Source organism: Mytilus californianus, unplaced genomic scaffold (genome assembly GCF_021869535.1).
Source record: "Mytilus californianus isolate M0D057914Y unplaced genomic scaffold, xbMytCali1.0.p SCAF_5, whole genome shotgun sequence".
NCBI classification, from domain to species: Eukaryota; Metazoa; Mollusca; class Bivalvia; order Mytilida; family Mytilidae; genus Mytilus; species Mytilus californianus.
The window spans coordinates 38,766,061-38,789,267 of NW_026262701.1; the positions used below are offsets into that span (position 1 = coordinate 38,766,061).

A 23,207-nucleotide genomic window follows, 5' to 3' on the forward strand; every position below is an offset into this window, starting at 1 on the left:
CTTGAAAATGTACTGTATTTTAAAGTATCCAGATTTATTCCCACATTATCTGATTGTCATTGTAAACTTGAGTGGGAATTATCTGCAAAATATTGTGTTCATGGAGAAAATGATATTCCAATCCAGTTGAAAAATATGACACCTAATTATATCTGGACTGACTGTTCAGCAATAAAATTTCAAGAAACACTTTCTTCAGATACACTACAAAACTACATACTAGAATTCAACAACAGCACAATTCAATTTACTCAGACATCAGTAGATGAAGCATCATCAAAACTTTCAAACATCTTTTTATCAGCAGCAAATCTATCACTTAAACGACCTTTAAAAAAACACACAAACAAACAAAAAAACAAAAAGTGGTTTGACGCAAGTTTACAACAAGCTCGAACTAACTTGCTTAATTATGGAAAAATTTATTCAAGATTTCCATATGATCCAATTATCAAAAATCACTTTTATAAACTGAATCGTGAATACTCCAAACTAAGGAAATATAAATACAAACAATACAAACAATCATTGATTAGTCAGCTGGACTCCTTGCACGAAGAGAATCCAAAACTGTATTGGAACTTAATTATAATAATGAACTACAGGAAAAAAATGAAACACAAAAAAAATGTGGAGTACAACCATCAACTTTGATATCACATTTCCAAAAGTTGTCACAACTGAAAGGTGAATTTCAAAGTAGATATACAGAGCTATGTGAAAAACTGAAACAGTTAGAAAACTCAAAATGTTTCAACGAGTTGGACTCCGTTATCACTGAGTCTGAAATATCCAAAGCCATTTCACACTTAAAATGCAATAAATCATCAGGCTTGGATAACATTAGTAATAATATGATAAAGAATGGACAGACTTTCCTTTTAAAAAGTTTTCAACAGATGTTTAATACTTGTCTGTCTTCAGGTATATACCCAACATCTTGGGCTGAAGGTTATATTACACCAATTTTTAAAAGCAACGATACAAGTGACCCTAACAATTATAGAGGAATAACAATAACAAGTGCAATTGGAAAACTTTTTAATAGAATATTAAGTCTAAGACTGGACAAATTTCTTCAGGAACATAATATTATACATGATAGTCAAATTGGATTCACAAGGAAAGCCAGAACTGCAGATCATATGTTTATTTTAAACTGTCTTATTAACAAATACTGTAATTCAAAAGAAGGTAGACTGTTTGCCTGTTTTGTTGATTTTCAGAAGGCTTTTGATACTGTTATACATACAGGGATCAAGATTAAACTACTAGATATTGGGGCTGGGTCTTATTTTTATAACATTATTAAAAGTATGTATGAAATTAGCAAATCATGTGTCAAAATTCAAAATCAAGTAAGTGATTTTTTCCCATTAGATATTGGAGTCAAACAAGGTGACAACCTCAGTCCGGATTTATTCAAGATATTCATAAATGATTTGCCCAGATATTTGTCAGATACTAGAGACCCAGTTAATGTCAATGACAAAGATCTACATTGTTTAATGTATGCTGATGATATTGTTTTATTATCTACATCAGCTGAAGGACTACGAGAAAAGCTGGGAATGCTTGATAAATTTTGCAAAGATTGGTGTCTCAATGTGAATACTAATAAGACAAAGGTGCTGATTTTCAACAAGGTAGGCAGACATGTAAAACAGATATTCACATTTCAGAATATAAATCTGGAATGTGTTTCAAAATACAAATACCTAGGTTTATATTTAAGCTCATCTGGTTCACTCAGTTATGCTCAAAATGAACTATACAAAAAATCCCTGAAAGCTCATTTCAAATTAAGGAAAGATCTTTTATCACTTAATCCTGATGTAAAAACAAGTATTCATGTTTTTGACCACACTGTAAAACCTATTTTATTATATGGTAGCGAAATATGGGGGATGTTTAATTCTCTTTCCTCTAAATGTAAGAAGGAAGATATATCTTTTGAAAAATTATATTCAGGTTTACCCTGTGAGAAACTTCATATAAAATTTTGTAAATTTATACTTGGGGTACACAAGAAAACAACAAATGCTGCAGTGTTATCTGAACTTGGAAGATTTCCAATATATTTTAATATTATAAAAGGAATGTTATTGTACTGGTATATATTAGAGAATTTAGGTAATAATTTTTCCTCTACTAAAAGAGGCATATACACAATCAAAGACACTACATCACATGAATATAACATCATGGTATGGTTCAATAAATGTTGTTTTTAAAATACTTGGTATTGACTATACAAATGCCATAAATGCTCCATTTTGTGAATCCTTATACAAATTTAAGAAATATATACAAACCAAGCTATCAATATTGTTTATTAGCTTTTGGAAAAAACAAATAGATAAATTTTCAGACAGTAAACTGAAAACCTACCTTTTATATAAAACAAATTTTGGTTTTGAAAAATATCTAACATTGATCAAGAATTTTGAACTTAGAAGAAGTTTTACTAAATTACGTGTATCTTCTCATAGATTACAAATAGAATTAGGTAGATATCAGGGTATTCCCCGAATTAACAGAATATGTAATAAATGTTCTTCCAATACTGTCGAAGATGAGGCTCATTTTCTATTTGATTGTAACAAATTTGAGGATGATAGAAATTGTATGTTAGCTAGTATTGCAAAATATAATTCTTATTTTAATCATATGAGCAGTCAAAGCAAAATTATCTGGTTATTTAGTGTAGAAAATGTTGAGTTACTTAAAATAATATGTAATTTTATATACAAACATCTTCCTTAGTGAAGATTAGTTAAAGGAAATCTATGTGTGTGTATACATTTGATTGGACATAGAAAATTATATTCATCTGAATATCACAAACATACTAGCCGATTAAAAAAAAAAATAATTGTTAAGATATATTATTTATTCAAATGTTCTCTTATATCCTTGAGGCATCGTCCCCTGGTATCAACTGCATTCAAGTTACCTATGATGCTTCCTTGTTTGCTTTTGATACAGGTAGGAAAGAGACATTTACACACATTTTACATGCCTATGGCCCATAAGGTATCGCCCCCTGGTGTCAGCTGCCTTTAGGAAACCATAATGCTTTCCTATTTGCTGCTGACACAGGATGAGTCATGGACATGCTTAATTTCTACTTTCTTTTTGGCTAATTATTATATATTTAATTGATCCAACTTTTTGTGTACTATACATATGTGGATATCTATTTTTCTTTTTTTCTTTTTGGGCTGCTTGTTTGTTATCTATATCAACCACACTTGCAATAAAATGCATTAGTATTAAAAAAAAAACATACTATAGATTCTTTATCTACGTATTCTTTAAGAACTTAAATAGTTCTCGTTTAACTTTTTTTTTTTTTTATCTCATTGTTTGTATTGTATTATGAAAAATTATTGATGTTGTAATGTTTATGCCCTTTGGGGCCCATAATTGGAAATAAAAATATCTTATCTTATCTTATCTTATCTTCACATGTTCTGCTGTAGCGGTAACGTCAGTGTAACATCTTCACGTGTTCTGCTGTAGCGGTAACGTCAGGGTAACATCTTCACGTGTTCTGCTGTAGCGGTAACGTCAGTGTAACATCTTCACGTGTTCTGCTGTAGCGGTAACGTCAGTGTAACATCTTCACGTGTTCTGCTGTAACACTATCGGTTATTTGCTATTTTAAGATACCAACAAAAGAAAAAAAGTTGAGGTTACAAGACTTTTTTTTATTGAAAAATGATTAAATGACTTGGGGACCGAAATCAGTCTATGTTAAAAGAAACTGAATTGTTCTCATTCACCGATTATACCATGTATACAGCTCGTTGCAGTCTTCCTTTGTTAATTTTACTCGATATGGCTGTAGCCAATTTTGTTGAATTTAAGTATTTTTGCACCCTTCAAGCTCACATGCATGTTCTCATATATAAAACAAAGATAACATAACTATATATGATAAGTTTTTTTTAAGGTTTCTGTGTAGGATGGGTAAACTGCAGTTAACAACGTCTATTTCGTTTGTCTGTGTACTCTCAAATCAATGTAATAACATATATTCTAATATGAAGTGCTTCTTTCGCTTTGTAAACAACACCGTGATAAAATTCTCGATATATCTATACTTAGCGCAGACTCAGAGGTGTACATAATAATGACTGTTACAATATACCTCCCACGTAAATCCACATGTATCGTAACCTATGCTTTGCCTACGCTCAGGATAAAATTTGAATATCACTGCCCAGGCCATGTGTAAATTTCCAACAAATCTATTGCTTCCATGAATTATTTCTTAAACAAGAGAAAAATGATAACAATAGTAAAATGAAAACGACACTAAACGTAGCGTCAAAAGAGAGCCGAAAGATACCATAGGGACGTTCAAACTCATCAGTCGAAAATAATCTGACAATGGCTAAAAAAGAAAAAGACCAACAGACAAACAATAGTACTCAAAACACAACATAGAAAACTAAAGACTGCGCAACACGAAACCCACCAAAAACTGGGGTTGATCTCAAGTGCTCCGGAAGGGTAAGCAGATCCTGCTCCACATGTGGCACCCTTCGTGTTGCTCATGCTAGTAAAAACCCGGTAATAAGTTTAATTCGGTAGGTCACATTCGGGGAAAAGGGCACGGGATTGTAGTTACGACATTTGGAACATATTCGCTATCATATGTGAAACGGATATTCAATAACGATCAACCAACTCGTGATGGCGTCCGTAAAATTTACGAAGAGATGATTTCAACTTTACCACTTGGAACTCTTGGTTTAATAGCTTCCTTGTGAGCTGAAATCATCTATCAAGGAAATCCTGATAGAAAATACAAGCCCTGGAATATCGTATTGACTGGAGGATATATACTCCGTATGCTGGCTCTTCTGGAATGTTGCTACATAGAAATTGAATGTTCACAATTTGGAAGCTGTAATCATCTCTTTTGTCGTAAAGTTTTGTTTTCAACCAACCCTCATTGTCAATTTCTAGATGTTAGTCAAGATATGAGGCAGATTAACTGTCAACATTTGAAGTAAATTAAAATGTCTCTAAATCATCGACAGTTTCATGCACAAAAGTTGAATGCCGTCCAGAAAAAAAATACATGATGTACCCATCAAAGCAAAGTGATTGGATAAAGCATTATTAACAAAGGATATACAACCAATATAACGTAACGTTAATTTCATTTTGATGTGCGCACAATGAACCTATCCTCAATTCTATATTCTGAAAATAGTCACAGACACTTATAAACTTGTTAAATCAGATTACTGCTCATACTTTAGTTTGTTACATGTACTGATTGATTTTAAACAAATGCTCAATTTAAGGTTATTGGAATTTGTATCGATCTCACATGGACAAGTCAGTGTTATACTTAAACTGTTGAAAGATTTATGAGAACGATACCTTGGAGAAAATATAAATCATATATCGAAGAAAGAAGGGAACAGCTTGCAAAAGAAAATAAGAAGATAAGATAATAAAAAAAGACCACTCTTATAAACATTTTGCAGAAAACTTAATATTTAAAAGAACGAACATAACTGAAAACCGGGGCTGAACTCAAGCTGAAATAAAAGACATGTATAGACTATATCAAAGACATGTATAGACTATATCAAAGACATGACTGTATAGACTATACCAAAGACATGTATAGACTATATCAAAGACATGACTGTATAGACTATACCAAAGACATGTATAGACTATATCAAAGACATGTATAGACTATATCAAAGACATGTATAGACTATACCACAGACATGTATAGACTATACCAAAGACATGACTGTACAGACTATACCAAAGACATGTATAGACTTATCAAAGACATGTATAGACTATATCAAAGACATGTAGAGACTATACCAAAGACATGTATAGACTATACCAAAGACATGTATAGACTATATCATAGACATGTATAGACTATATCATAGACATGTATAGACTATACCAAAGACATGTATAGACTATACCAAAGACATGTATAGACTATATCATAGACATGTATAGACTATATCATAGACATGTATAGACTATATCAAAGACATGTATAGACTATACCAAAGACATGACTGTATAGACTATACCAAAGACATGTATAGACTATATCATAGACATGTATAGACTATATCATAGACATGTATAGACTATATCATAGACATGTATAGACTATACCAAAGACATGTATAGACTATACCAAAGACATGTATAGACTATATCATAGACATGTATAGACTATACCAAAGACATGTATAGACTATATCATAGACATGTATAGACTATATCATAGACATGTATAGACTATACCAAAGACATGTATAGACTATACCAAAGACATGTATAGACTATATCAAAGACATGTATAGACTATATCATAGACATGTATAGACTATATCATAGACATGTATAGACTATACCAAAGACATGTATAGACTATATCATAGACATGTATAGACTATATCAAAGACATGCATAGACTATATCAAAAACATGTATAGACTATACCATAGACATGTATAGACTATACCAAAGACATGTATAGACTATATCATAGACATGTATAGATTATACCAAAGACATGACTGTATAGACTATACCAAAGACATGTATAGACTATATCATAGACATGTATAGACTATATCATAGACATGTATAGACTATATCAAAGACATGTATAGACTATATCAAAGACATGTATAGACTATATCATAGACATGTATAGACTATACCAAAGACATGTATAGACTATACCAAAGACATGTATAGACTATTTCATAGACATGTATAGACTATATCATAGACATGTATAGACTATACCAAAGACATGTATAGACTATATCATAGACATGTATAGACTATATCAAAGACATGTATAGACTATATCAAAGACATGTATAGACTATATCATAGGCATGTATAGACTATATCATAGACATGTATAGACTATATCATAGACATGTATAGACTATATCAAAGACATGTATAGACTATACCAAAGACATGACTGTATAGACTATACCAAAGACATGTATAGACTATACCAAAGACATGTATAGACTATATCATAGACATGTATAGACTTTATCATGGACATGTATAGACTATATCAAAGACATGTATAGACTATATCATGGACATGTATAGACTATATCAAAGACATGAATAGACTATATCATAGACATGTATAGACTATATCATAGACATGTATAGACTATATCAAAGACATGTATAGACTATATCATAGACATGTGTAGACTATACCAAAGACATGTATAGACTATATCATGGACATGTATAGACTATATCAAAGACATGTATAGACTATACCAAAGACATGACTGTATAGACTATACCAAAGACATGTATAGACTATATCAAAGACATGTATAGACTATTTCATGGACATGTATAGACTATATCAAAGACATGTATAGACTATACCAAAGACATGACTGTATAGACTATACCAAAGACATGTATAGACTATATCAAAGACATGTATAGACTATATCATAGACATGTATAGACTATATCATAGACATGTATAGACTATATCATAGTCATGTATAGACTATATCAAAGACATGTATAGACTACATCATAGACATGTATAGACTATATCATGGACATGTAAAGACTATACCAAAGACATGTATAGACTATACCAAAGGCATGTATAGACTATATCATAGACATGTATAGACTATATCATAGACATGTATAAACTATTCCAAAGACATGTATAGACTATATCATAGACATGAATAGACTATATCAAAGACATGTATAGACTATATCATGGACATGTATAGACTATACCAAAGACATGTATAGACTATACCAAAGACATGTATAGACTATATCATAGACATGTATAGACTATATCATAGACATGTATAGACTATACCAAAGACATGTATAGACTATACCAAAGACATGTATAGACTATATCAAAGACATGTATAGACTATATCAAAGACATGTATAGACTATATCAAAGACATGTATAGACTATATCAAAGACATGTATAGACTATATCAAAGACATGAATAGACTATATCAAAGACATGTATAGACTATATCAAATACATGTGTATGGACTATCTGAAAGACATGTATAGACTATCTGAAAGACATGTATAGACTTTATAAAAATCATGTATAGACTATATCAAAGACATGTATAGACTATATCAAAGACATTTATAGACTATATCAAAGACATGTATAGACTAAATCATAGACATGTATAGACTATATCAATGACATGTATAGACTATATCATAGACATGTATAGACTATATCATGGACATGTATAGACTATATCAAAGACATGTATAGACTATATCATAGACTTGTATAGACTATATCATAGACATGTATAGACTATATCAATGACATGTATAAACTATATCAAAGACATGTATAGACTATATCATGGACATGTATAGACTATATCAAAGACATGTATAGACTTTATCATAGACATGTATAGACTATATCATAGACATGTATAGACTATATCAAAGACACGTATAGACTATCTGAAAGACATGTATAAACTTTATAAAAGTCATGTATAGACTATATCAAAGACATGTATAGACTATATCAAAGACATGTATAGACTATATCATAGACATGTATAGACTATATCAAAGACATGTATAGACTATATCATAGACATGTATAGACTATATCATAGACATGTATAGACTATATCAAAGACATGTATAGACTATATCATAGACATGTATAGACTATATCATAGACATGTATAGACTATATCAAAGACACGTATAGACTATATCAAAGACATGTATAGACTAAATGAAAGACATGTATAGACTATATTATAGACATGAATAGACTATATCAATGACATATATAGACTATATCATAGACATGTATGGACTATATCAAAGACATGTATAGACTATATCATAGACATGTATAGACTATATCATAGACATGTATAGACTATATCATAGACATGTATACACTAAATGAAAGACATGTATAGGCTATATCAAAGACATGAATAGACTATATCAATGACATATATAGACTATATCATAGACATGTATATACTATATCAAAGACATGTATAGACTATATCATAGACATGTATAGACTATATCATAGACATGTATAGACTATATCATAGACATGTATAGACTATATCATAGACATGTATAGACTATATCATAGACATGTATAGACTATATCATAGACATGTATAGACTATATCATAGACATGTATAGACTATATCAAAGACATGTATAGACTATATCATAGACATTTATACACTAAACGAAAGACATGTATAGACTATATCATAGACATGTATAGACTATATCATAGACATGTATAGACTATATCATAGACATGTATAGACTATATCATAGACATGTATAGACTATATCATAGACATGTATAGACTATATCATAGACATGTATAGACCATATCAAAGACATGTATAGACTATATCATAGACATGTATACACTAAATGAAAGACATGTATAGACTATATCAAAGACATGAATAGACTATATCAATGACATATATAGACTATATCATAGACATGTATAGACTATATCAAAGACATGTATAGACTATATCATAGACATGTATAGACTATATCACAGACATGTATAGACTATATCACAGACATGTATAGACTATATCAAAGACATGTATAGACTAAATCAAAGACATGTATAGACTATATCAAACACATGTATAGACTATATCAAAGACATGTATAGACTATACCAAAGACATGTATGGACTATATCAAAGACATGTATAGACTATATCATAGACATGTATAGACTATATCACAGACATGTATAGACTATATCACAGACATGTATAGACTATATCAAAGACATGTATAAACTAAATCAAAGACATGTATAGACTATATCAAAGACATGTATAGACTATACCAAAGACATGTATAGACTATTAAAATCCTCTAAAATCTGGTTCAACTCATCATGTTCATTCTGAAAATCCCAAGTCAGATCAAAACTCTTACAACCAATCCTCTAAAATCTGGTTCAACTCATCATGTTCATTCTGAAAATCCCAAGTCAGATCAGAACTCTTACAACCAATCCTTTAAAATCTGGTTCAACTCATCATGTTCATTCTGAAAATCTCAAGTCAGATCAGAACTCTTACAACCAATCCTCTAAATCTGGTTCATCTCATCATGTTCATTCTGAAAATCCCAAGTCAGATCAGAACTCTTACAACCAATCCTCTAAAATCTGGTTCAACTCATCATGTTCTTTCTGAAAAATCCCAAGTCAGATCAGAACTCTTACAACCAATCCTTTAAAATCTGGTTCAACTCATCATGTTCATTCTGAAAATCCCAAGTCAGATCAGAACTCTTACAACCAATCCTCTAAAATCTGGTTCAACTCATCATGTTCATTCTGAAAAATCCCAAGTCAGATCAGAACTCTTACAACCAATCCTCTAAAATCTGGTTCAACTCACCATGTTCATTCTGAAAATCCCAAGTCAGATCAGAACTCTTACAACCAATCCTCTAAAATCTGGTTCAACTCATCATGTTCATTCTGAAAATCCCAAGTCAGATCAGAACTCTTACAACCAATCCTCTTAAATCTGGTTCAACTCATCATGTTCATTCTGAAAAATCCCAAGTCAGATCAGAACTCTTACAACCAATCCTCCAAAATCTGGTTCAACTCATCATGTTCATTCTGAAAATCCCAAGTCAGATCAGAACTCTTACAACTAATCCTTTAAAATCTGGTTCAACTCATCATGTTCATTCTGAAAAATCCCAAGTCAGATCAGAACTCTTACAACCAATCAAAAATAATTGTTCCCATGAGAACAATTTGTAAACAAATTCTCAAAAAGTAGCCAGAATCTAGTGACATTGTATATGGTTTTAGAATAAGCTGACGTGTATATTTGTTATTTCCTTTTCATAACTTTTTTGGTGAGTTATTCAGAAAGGCGATTATTATTTGAGTAATATAACGCCATTGTATTTTGTACGAGCATCACTTTCCATAATATAATTCTGACTATTAAACTAGTATTCAGTTATTTTTTGCAATAAAAGACTATGCAAATTAGCGTCACGAATACTTATTATATATAGTTGTTGTCACGGATTGAAGGAAACTTTTAAACTGTTCTAAATTGAAAATAACACTGAAAATGCAACGCGTGTAAACGTTCGGTACACATTGCACCTCGGTGGTCTTGTTCTGGTCGCAAGTAAAGACGGTTGAAGGTACAATTTCCTTCCTCGTCTTAACAAAGACTTTAAAATTGACATTTGCTACTTCTCCTCTAAGTACATGAAATTTAGGAGTATGATCAAAAACTGAACAGGCTTAAATCAGAAGGCTGTGTCAAGGTATGGTGACATGTCTTCTTTGGACGGTTACCACGTGAACTAGCACGTTAAAAATTCAACTCAGCGCGTCGGTCTAGTAGTACGTATTACAAAGTAGAGTTCATATTTATATGAACTTAACATGTCCTCGTCCAGATATGCATGTAGCAGTTACTTCTAGACGTTGAACAACAATAATTCACAATTACCAGATTGCACCATATAAAAAGTATAACAAAAATATCGAACTCCAAGATTAATTCAAAACGGGGAATTCCATAAAAACTGACAAAATCAAACGTTAAACGTTATCAATCAACGGAACGAATGGACACAACTGTCATATTCCTGACTTAGTACAGGCATTTTCCAAATAAAACGGTAGGATAAAACTGTTTTTATAGCTAGCTAAACCTTTCACTTGTATGACAGTTGTTTATAGTTCTGTTATATTGACAAAATTGCCCTTGATAAAAGAGCTCTTAGTAATGTAATGCCTGTATATGTGCCTTTTAGTTAGATTTTCCTCAAGCAATACTTTTGTATTTAGACACATTCTTTTCATTCTTATAGAAAGTAGTAATGATTTACTGTATGTGTATGAAGACTGTACTACCTCTTGGACAAAGACAGCCAATGATTTCAGACATATGCAGACTCCCTTAAATCTGTCAAATAAAGGAAGTAATACCATAGAATGTAAAGTAATAGGCAAAATTTGTCTAGTTTTTCTTACTCTATGGTTGTGAGGATTCTCAGATAAATAGAAATTATTAAGCGTCTAAGATGTTTTCTGATTGCTATAGAACATATTTGTCGACTTACAATATCTTAAATTGTTTCATATTTTTCATGTCGGCGCCTTTTATAGCCGAAAATATGGTATGGGTTTTCTTCATTATTGAAGGCCGTAAGGTGGACTATAATTGCTTTTATCCGTTTTTTTTTTAACTCTGATGGATAGTTGCCAAATTATCAATCATGCCACATATCCTTATTTTTATGTTAATATAATTACAAATGATGAAGAAGATATGGGTTATACGTAAATAAGACAATGGGCCTAAAACACTGAAAACGGAAAAGACACGCATGTCTTTTAGATAAAACTTAGTACATATAGAAGTAATTTACTTATATACAGTAACATAAAATAAAACTTTATGTATTTGGTACATCGAAAGTGTTTCTTCTGGTTTAATCAAGAACGATCAAGCCCAACAATTTAATAGCCGCGGGGGGGGGGGGGGGGGGGTTATGAATACTTGAATACTTGAGCTAGGAGTTATTTGAACAAAACGAATAGTCAAGTCTAGCTAATATTTAACATTGCAAGACAGAATTAGATATAGGTTTAAGAGACGACAATCTTATTCCTTTGGAACTAACTATTGGCCATTGCTAGTTGACATGTATCTGCTTTTGCTTTAAGCAAAGTTCCTTACAGAGAACACTATACATAGTCGACCTCCGTAGTTTCAGCTTTACATATTATGTAGGATATGACGTATACTCCACATCCTATTTTAATCATGTGTATTATTCATGAACTGTTTTGGGCGCTCCTCTAAAATAGAATAATATTTTAGACATTCCTGAAAATTGTTGAAATAAAGTTCATGTATAAGACTATGTGACAAACATGCGAGTTCATGCGATACCGTCAGTTTTTGTTTCGTACCTTTATTTGTTTTTTTAATCGATTATGCGATTTAAACATGATATATAAACTAATATTGCCTTGTTTTTTCTAGAAGTGAAATTTCCTTTTCTAAATAGAAATTTAGCGTAGTAATATTTTTCAGTTTATATTGACGTAAATTTAAAAATCTATATGTACTATAATGTTCATACTCAAAACGCCTGAAGAACAAAACCAACATCTCATATATTTACAATTATTAATTTGTAGCGGAGTGTTCAGCCCACCCCTTGTTTTCAGACATGATTAACGATTCACGTGTATGAAGACTGAAGTTATTCTTGGATAAAAAAAATCAGCAAATGAATGCAGATGTTTTGCTAATTTCCATAAAACCGCCTGATGAAGGAAGCAATGTGATACAGTAGAGTAAAAATTAATAGACATCATTGTTCTCATTTTTCATCTCTAGAGCGGTAAAGACACAAAGGGAATATGATTACTTCAGCGTTTGATATAAAGTACTAAATAATATTGTCCAAGACTAAAGTATCAATCAGTACACATAAGACAGATTCAATGTAAAGAAATAGACCGCGAAAAAACTCATCACAGATATGAGGCTTATGATTTGGTACGCCTGGTGGTCTAAGTAGTTACAACTGTAATCACTAGCCAGTCAACACTAAGGTTGTGAGTTAGAACACCGCTTGTGCGGGTGCACTCGACTCCAATCTTAATTGACTAGGATTGTCAGTTTTCCTATCGAAGGTCGGTGGTTTTCTCCGGGCACTCCGGCTTCCTCCACCAATAAAAACTGGCCGACACGAAATAACCCAAAAGCTGTGCTTAAAAGTGGCGTTAAAACACCAAAAATCAAAAATCAATAAAAAATGAATCTACTCACTATATTTAAAACATTGCACATGAGAAAGACATGTTGGCATGAGACAGCAACTCGCATTAGAAAAAACGGAAAGATATCTATAATATTTCATAAAACGCTAAAAATTGCTAATACTTGCATATACTAAGAAAAATGTGCTTATCAGCATAAATTTAGTTCAAGCAGTAATTAATCCTTTGAAGCATTCAACTGTGAATCAATGAAATTCAGATATCTATAACAATGACTACTTTACACCTTACTGTTACAAGCTAATGCCACGGGAAAGTCGTTGGTTGAACCAGGTTTTACGTTGCAAAGCTGTCCATCTCGCCGACACTCTTTTCTTTTCTAGTTAAAATTAGACGTGGATTCAAGTTAAAACATAAGTGAATCTTGAACGTTATACAACCGTCAAAAAGAAATGTTTATACGCACTCAAACAGATTCTAAGAAACAAGGTATCAAGTTTTCAGATTAAAATTTCCAACTTAAACCACAAAATAATACCATTTAGAAAATGTACAAGTTTTTGTTTGTGCGGATAGCTCTATAACAATCTTTGATATGTTTGTCTCGGGTTATCTATGACGTGTTTGCACTAAAACTGGTGTAATTGTACTGATTTGAGATCTGCACTTTACATTTTAATGACAAAGCGATCCAGTTTCAAATATATATGCAGGAAATTAAACTCTCACTTTGGATTTCGAATTTTGTATATAACGACAATCACACAGTGAGACTTCTATTACAATTAGATATGAATTGAAAGGATGTGCTGCCGTCTTTCAATGTTATATAAGAGACATTATACAAGTCCTCATCACTTTTCCAGTCACTAACAAATATGATGTTTATATGGGGAAAAGTTTAACTCAGCTGATATATATATGCGGTATACCATCTTTTCCGCAAGTTTATTGTTTTCTGTTTAGTATTAAATTTATAATTAAGATCCATTTATTACATCGGTGATCCGTTTATTTGGCAATCGCCAATGGCAGTCAGCAGGGTTTAAGAACATTTGTTGTTCGACCTGTTAGTCAAATACGTTTTGTTAAAATATACTTTTTCACTTTTTTGGTCTTTTGGAAAATGTTGTTTGTGCTGTTTTTGGACCCCTCTAACAAGAAATATTTTTTGCATGCACACGTATAAGAATTGAGGTTTTTATCCAACGTAATCATAGGTTTGAACGTTGTTTTCAATTTAGACTTCTTTATATATATATATAACTATTCACCAAAGTGCAAATGAAGAGTATGCAAGCAATCATAGGCAACCGTACGGCCTTCAACAATGAGAAAAACTTATACAGTATTTACCATTAAGCCATTTACATGCATGACTTTTAACAACAAAAAACAATCCTAACGTACTGTAGTTTTCTGTTAGAATAAGAACATGTAAATATCATTTGTCGACAAATAAATCTTGTACATACAAATAGATAACGTGTGTGCACTTTACCTTTCTAGCTATTTAATTTTATCACAAAAATGCAATTAGGACTTCCCTTAAGCCTTTAAAATGAAAACAACACGTTAAATAATTTCATGCATCCAAAGCGCTTTTCTGGATTTACCTTCATCAGGAACGCTGAAATTTTGAAAGCCTAATATGTATAAGACCTTAACACGTGAAGAGTTCTATATGTCCAGAATGGACATGAAACATTCATCCAAGATCACGTTTACCTGAGGGAGTTGAAACTTTATTGTCTTAATAATTTATTTACTATATCAACGAAAAATTTATGAAAAGTTTGTTATAACTCGTGTTAGTACGGAAGCACTAATGAGTTGATGGTACCCTCGGGACTAACAATCACAAGCATTGGTATCGACCCATTGCAACATGTTGTAAATGCAGAAAAACACCAATTTTTGTTTGTGCCTCAATGTCGCTTTTCTGGATTTACCTTCGTCAGGAACGCTCAATCCCGAAATTTTTAAAGCCAAAAATTTAAAAGGGCTTAACACGTGAAGAGCTGTTTGACCAAAAGGAACCTAAAAAGTAGGTAAATTCATTTAACGTCACCTTTGCCTGAGGGAGTTGCAACCTTTGTGTCTCAATAATATCTTTAATTTATGAAGAAAAAAATACGAACATTTTGTTATAAATCATATCAGTACCGAAGCACTGACCACCAAGTTAATGATACCCCTAATAATCCACCAACAGTGGTATCAACCAAGTGTTAGTAAATGAAAGTAATTAATTATTTCGTACATCCAAATCGCTTAAGTTGCTGATTTTATTTTACAGTCGCATTAGTGGTACGAATTTGTATTGTAAACATTTGCATAAGTAGTAGTATTGTAAAATGAGTATACAGCATTCATGTTTTTTTTTATAGCACGTAAATTAGAACAAATAATAATGTGATAATCGAAACGAATATAAGAATTGAATAACGGAAGGGACACATAAATGTTACTGACGTTTTAAAAGGTGCATAAGTGTTATATCAATTTATCCGGCAATCAGCCACTGCAGTATAAACGAAGGTTTACAAATAAACTTTCGCGATATCCGTATACTATACAAATAGCTTCTCCTTGTCCCGGCATCTATTGTGAGAAAAAATACGTTTTTTTTCACACTTCATTGTGTTGTTATCTTTGCGGTTCGCTTCTAAGTACTGTCAATTTCTTAAAAAAAAAATGATTTGGGAGTTAAAATTGGAACATTTAAGTATGAATTAGTATCCTTTTGTCTTCGGAAAATATAACATTTACACCTTTACTCACTACGAAACATGATAAACTCTCGACGAGTTCTGCTTTACTTCCGGTTTTAAAAGGTCTATTTTCCGCCAATGTACGTATTATATTTACCTTGGAGTTTGGTATTTTGTTATACTTTTCTGTTATGTAGATGTTACAGCTGTAAAAATAACATTAACAACTTTATTTTTCACTCAGAATCACATTACGGTAATTAAAGTTAAGTGATGAAAAGTTTCAGGTTCCGATTTAGTGTTTTATTAGTGTTTTCTTATTCGGTTCACTCATAGATCTTTTTCGAAACTACTTTGATGTTGGAATTTGAATAAACGATTTCTAAACCGTGTGTCGACCAGTTCTTTGGGAAAATTGATATAAACAATGCACCGAAGAGAAAATTGTGCATGTCAGTACCTTTCTCAATTTGCATTAGTTATGATGTACAAACTCAACAAATAAAATGAGAACATAACTGCTTACAGCCACGTATTTAGAAGAAACAAATCAAGATTGCAAACAAAAACTCAAGGAATCGCATGAACTCCAAAGGGAGCGAGACCGGGTGCTATCCATGCACAACCCGTCATGCAAGTTCACACTCAGTCAAAATGTCATAATCGGCAATAAAACACAATCGGTAAATTTACAGATAGCAGGACTATATACTTATATCTAAAGACGTGAGACTGCGAAACATGTCCCTAATGAGTTGAGACATCGACTTATCGTATCGGTCAACTAATTCGTGATTATCACCGTAAAACTTATATAATTTCGATTTCAGTCTTTCATGCTCATACCTCTGTTAGAGAAGTTTTTGTGTAAGGAGCACACCCCTGTAAATGAAGTTTGTATAGGGTGATCATGCACAGGCGTAACGTTTTAACTGAGATATGTAAATGCCATACGATGAAGCAGAGGGTATGTTACTGTTGAGAAATGTAAAGTTGACAATTGGAAAGTTGAGGCGTAAAATAAAAATCACATATATCGCAAACAGGTATTGTTGTATATTGTGACCAAACCATTAGAAGGGTTTTCAGCGTAAGAAATCCAAGACTTCAAAATATTTAATAAAGAATCGCCAAACACATTAATACATATCTTCCCAATCTTAAGGCCAAACTATTAGATATGTTTATTTCTGTATTATATTGCAAATCAATTTTTCCAAACCAATCCCTTCTCAACAAAAATTAAGATTTTTTTCGAAAATAATGAATATCTTACATCTAAAGATTCGATCAAGATGTTCATGCTTGTAATGCCGTCATCATACCATTGATGAATAGCGTTTGCTTTTGACAGTTTTCATGGAATTCCCCTTTTTGAATTTGCCTTGGAGTTCAGTAATTTTGTTATACTTTTATACAACATTATTGAAATCCGGTCATTTTATTTGGATTATGATATAAACAAGACACAATTCTAAAATGAAACTTTTCCTTTAAAAAACTATGACTTCCAAATAAAAAGTTTGACGGATAAGTTTCATATGCACATTTATCCAAGATATTTTCCAGCTTTCAAAAGAAAAACCAATGAAATCTGATGTCTGAAAGTGAACAGAAAAACAAAGTCAAATTGAAGTTCAAAAAGAAAATCAAATCTATTTAAACTGATTTTTTTCCGCCAATGTTTTGTTTGATCAAGTTTCATTCTTCTTGTGAAGTCATCTACTAAAACGGAATGACAACGAAACATTATTAATGTATTACAACCAGAGACTTTATTGAAAAGAAAAGTTCAAAACTCTAAAAATTAATATAAAGAAGTTGTGATCTTACCTACGAACAATTATATCATATCCAGTGTATTTGATATCGAAAGCAAAAGAAGAAATCATTACAAACCGACTGTGACATAACGGGTTTTCCGTACCATTAAACATATGTCAGTCGTTAACATAAATTTTTCGTCCTGTTCAGTGGAGTTAGGAACTGTAGTTACAGATGCGAATTTGATTTTCCAAAAAAAAAAAAAACAAAAACAAAAACAAAGTTTGAGAATTGAAGTCAACTCCATTTTTTTGTAGAATGTGTGTTGCTCATTCCTAAGTTTTTCGTGTCTGTTGTTGTCTTTTCTTTGATTTTCGTTTTTGTCATGATTGCGTCAGTCTGTTTTGACTTATGAGTTTTAATTCTTCCCTTGGTATCTTCCGCCTCTTTTTGAGGGTTAAATTCCATATGCTGATTTGTTCAAGATAGTTTTCCGTCTACAAACAAAAAAGTCTAAAAGTGCAACAAACAGACGAAGTCAAATTGAAGTACAAAAAAGAAAATAATACATGTTTTATAGATTTATATTTATCATATATTTACGAACGCCATCACGAGTTGGTTGACCGTTATGGAATATATACTAGTCAACAAAAGTAACGATACACAAGTTTGAACTCCAATTCATCATAAAATATAATAAATAGGAAAAACAGTTAACTTTTCCAATGAAAAACATTTATTTGCAAAGCAATTGCATATGATTAAAAGAATCTGACCAAATTGGAAAGTGAGAAAATACCTTGTTATTGAACACAGGGGTCAAATTTATTTTGCGGAAAATGATGACAAAAGTCGGCACTTAATTTCGAAGATGAGAATTAAAGTATTCAAATATCTGCAAAGGCATTCAAAAGTTTAAGCGGACCATATTTAAGTTTAAAGTTTTAAGTTCTAATATCGATTTTTGAATTTTGGGGTGAAAATACGATTTTATAAATAACAAAAATTGCAAACAAAATTGCCTTAAATCAATGGTTTTGATAAGAAAATAAGACTCTGTAAATATTAGACCAATTGGGCAATTATTTACCTTGGTACAGTGTATCCAATGGAAAATACATTGCCGTGTATCGTTTCTTTTGTTGACTAGTATATGTATCACAGATGACGACGGACATGTTCCAACTATTGAAACACCATTCCCGTCCTCTTTTCCTCGAATTTGACCTACCGAATTAGACTTATCACCGGGTTTTTACTTACATGAGCAACACAACGGGAGCCCCATGTGGAGCACCTGAGATCATCCCCGGTTTTTGGTAGGGTTTGTGTGCTCAGTCGTTTCTTTTCTATGTTGTGTTTTGTACACTGTTGTTTGATTTATGGTCTTTTTCGAGGTTTTTTATCCGTGGCGTTGTCAGTTTATTTTTCGACTTATGGGTTTGAATGTCCCTTTGGTATTTTTCGCCTGTCTTTTTAAATCTGATTTCTTCTAAAGAATTATGGGTTTTTATATCAAGTTTCAATTCTTCTACTGAAAGTCAACTACTAGATGGAAATACTCATGGTAACTTATTTTAACGGAACAGAGACTTTATTGAAAAGAAAGCTGTCATCTTAAGAGAAAATAAAACTTTAAGAAAATAAGTTATCTGACCCATATGCTATATACTATCTAATTAATTTAATATCGAAAGTAGAACTAGAAATCAATACAAAAAACGAAAGTAACAAACTGGTTTTCCATGCAAACAAAAATTAAATATATGATGGCAGCTGCCAACGGGAAATTTATCGTCCTATTTGTTTTCATCCTGGGAATATTAGTATCTGGTGGCGCTTGTGGGGGAACAGGAAAGGTATTTAGCGTTGAATGACTTGTTATAGAAAATGTAGTTACTCAACATTTATATGATCTTATATGACAAATGCGATTTTCTGAAAAACACAAAATTTGAGCTTGGAGATCACCATCGATGGGGTTCGTGTTGCTTAGTCTTTAGTTTTTTTACAAAGTGTTCTGTAGACTGTTTTTTTGTCTTTTTTATTTTTATCATACATTTGTCTGTCTCTCTTCGTCTTTTCTACTGTTAGTCAACTACCAGAATGAAATAATGACGTAACATTGTGACAGTTTTGTTTGATAGTTATTATTAGTTTTACTTTCGATATCATACCAACAAGATACTGTTTTAAATATCTATGTAGGTCAAATGACGATGTGTTCGTTTTTCATGTTTCCTTCCAATAAAGTGCTTGTTTGCAATTTGTGCCTTAAAGAAATGTATCAACATTGAGTACTGATATGAGGAGTCAATGTATTTCAAACTGGCGTAACATCAATTCCATAATTGGTATAGCATGTTTTAAATTCTGGCCAATTTTTAAGTAGATATGTCGAATTATATCCCAATACAATAAATTTGTAGCTTATGATTCCATTTCATGGAGGAAAGCATTTCAGTTTATGTTTTGAAAAAAAAACTTTGTGTAAATGTCGGGTAAATGCAATGTTTTGATAGAATTTATTTCAGAGAATGACCGAGATTCAAAATTTCTAAAAGTTTTACCGTTGATATACCTAAATATATCCTAAATCGATACCTATATTTTTGCATTGCAGAAGGTCATGATTTTTCTCAAACTGTTTACGATGTCTTCATATTAAAGTCTGTTGGAAGTGTACTGATTGAAATTTGAGACCGAGAAAACATGGATTATTTATAAGCTGGAATTGGCTTCAGAGTAGCTTTAAGTAATTTTCTTCTGAAAAAGCCTGTAGCAAGTCAGGAATATGGCAGTTGTTTTCAATTTTTCCGTTGATTGATAGTGCTTGGTTTTGTCAATTTATGGACTTCCCCTTTTTAAATTGCCTAGGAGTTCAGTATTTTTGCCTCACTTTTTTTAAGTAATAGGGTGTACTCTTAGATTTTGTTTCTTTTTATTAGTACTCTGTGCTTGGTGCCGATCTGACAAGTCAAACATTTTCCAACTCAAGTTTTTAGTTTGATTTGATTTTATTCTGTTACACCACTGCATGTTTCAGGTTATGGGAAGGATCGAAAATCACAAATATGTTTAAACCTGACGCATTAATGTGCCTGTCCTAATCAGGGTCCTATAATTCAGTGGCTTGTGTTGGATGCTGTCTGTCATATTTGTTTTTTGTTTGTTGTTTTTAGCATAGATCAGGCCGTTGCTGGTGGATAGTTGTCTCATTGACAATCATATCACTTCTCGTTATTCTTATATGTATTGCATTGCACAATTAATATTACAAAAACCAACTTCTACAACGAACAATGTTCTTAAAAAATCAAGGTTACTTTATCTATTTTAGACGTATTCCAACAATGCCATTGCAAGGGGATTTGATGCGAAAGCTTTCCTCAGATTCATTTCTAACGCAGGACAATTTGTCGGTGGTGTTATGATGAATGTTCCAGGTGTAAAAATAGTTATGGCCTGCATTCCAGAAACCTACTGTTTTTACAGTTACTATGATGACCCTGATCGAAACGTAAAATGCTCCATGTATATCATTAAATGTGTTTGGAAGCAGCTGGCTAACATAGGGACATGTTTGTATGATTTGGCTGGAGATACAGCTATTGATATATATTATAATGGACTAAATTTTTATAATTATAATCATGTTACAATCATTTGGGACGTTCTTTCATGTGCTGGTGTTGATACATGGACAATGAACTATTTGAAAGAAATGCTGAAAAATTAGACAACGCAAATAACTTCTCATACCTGCTTTCGTTTGTTCTTTAACGTTTGTCTAATATGTCAATGTTGTCGAATTCGGTTTTTACTGTACATATTGTTTAATGCGTTTTTTGTAGTTTGGAGGTTGTTGGTGGTAATATTTATTTCAGGAAATATTGTAAAATATTGATGATGACAAAAAGATGCAAGTAAAGTCACTTTTTGGCCCCTTGAAATTCTAAAATCAAAAAGTTATATTAATCTGTCACACAGCATATTTCAGACGGTAACAAGACCTTAGTCTGTTATATATAAGTATTTGTTTTTCAAAAATATTATCTTATATATTTTATATATTTTCTTCAAACATCTTTCATTTACTGAAAAGTAAAGTAACTGCCACAAGAGTGTCACTTTGATATCTTGTAAATCATATGTAGATAGGAGCCAGAGTTTAACCAAAGTGACCTTTTGCTGTAAACTGTCTTATTCAAGAAAGTTAATGTTGGTTGAAAATCTTTTTCAGCAAGAGGTTGATATGACTGTCTTAAAAGTAGTGGTTTTCTTTGATTGGTATTATGTATTTTTATGCCCCACCTAGGGGCATTATGTTTTTCGGTCTGTGCGTTCGTTCGTTTGTTCGTCCGTTCGTCCGTCCGTTCGTCCGTCTGTCCCGCTTCAGATTAAATTTTTGGTCAAGGTAGTTTTTGATGAAGTTGAAGTCCAATCAACTTGAAACTTAGTACACATGTTCCCTATAATATGATCTTTCTAATTTTGATGCCAAATTAGAGTTGTGACCACAATTTCACGGTCCACTGAACACAGAAAATGATAGTGCGAGTGGGGCATCCGTGTACTATGGACACATTCTTGTTCTTTATACGTTGTAAGTACTTTCATTATTACATTATGTAGTTACTTCATTATATTATGTGGTTTTTTTGTTATATTATGTGGATAATTTCTTATTTGAATGCTTTCATTATTATATTTTGTGGTTTTATTATTTATCAAGTGCTTATAGTAAAATTGGTACCGTTATCGCTATTGTTATTATATAATGTGCTTATTCGTTTTGCTTTATATCATGTAGTTATCGATGAT

The 23,207-nt window shown here is 31.8% G+C and overlaps 1 long non-coding RNA gene across 1 annotated transcript; it reads left to right on the forward strand.

The window, feature by feature from the left end:
- Positions 1-20,105: 20,105 nt before the first annotated feature.
- LOC127701908 (uncharacterized) lies at positions 20,106-23,144 on the forward strand. The gene is made up of 2 exons (XR_007982244.1): positions 20,106-20,242; positions 21,724-23,144. It is a non-coding gene; the product is annotated as an uncharacterized LOC127701908 (long non-coding RNA).
- Positions 23,145-23,207: the final 63 nt, after the last annotated feature.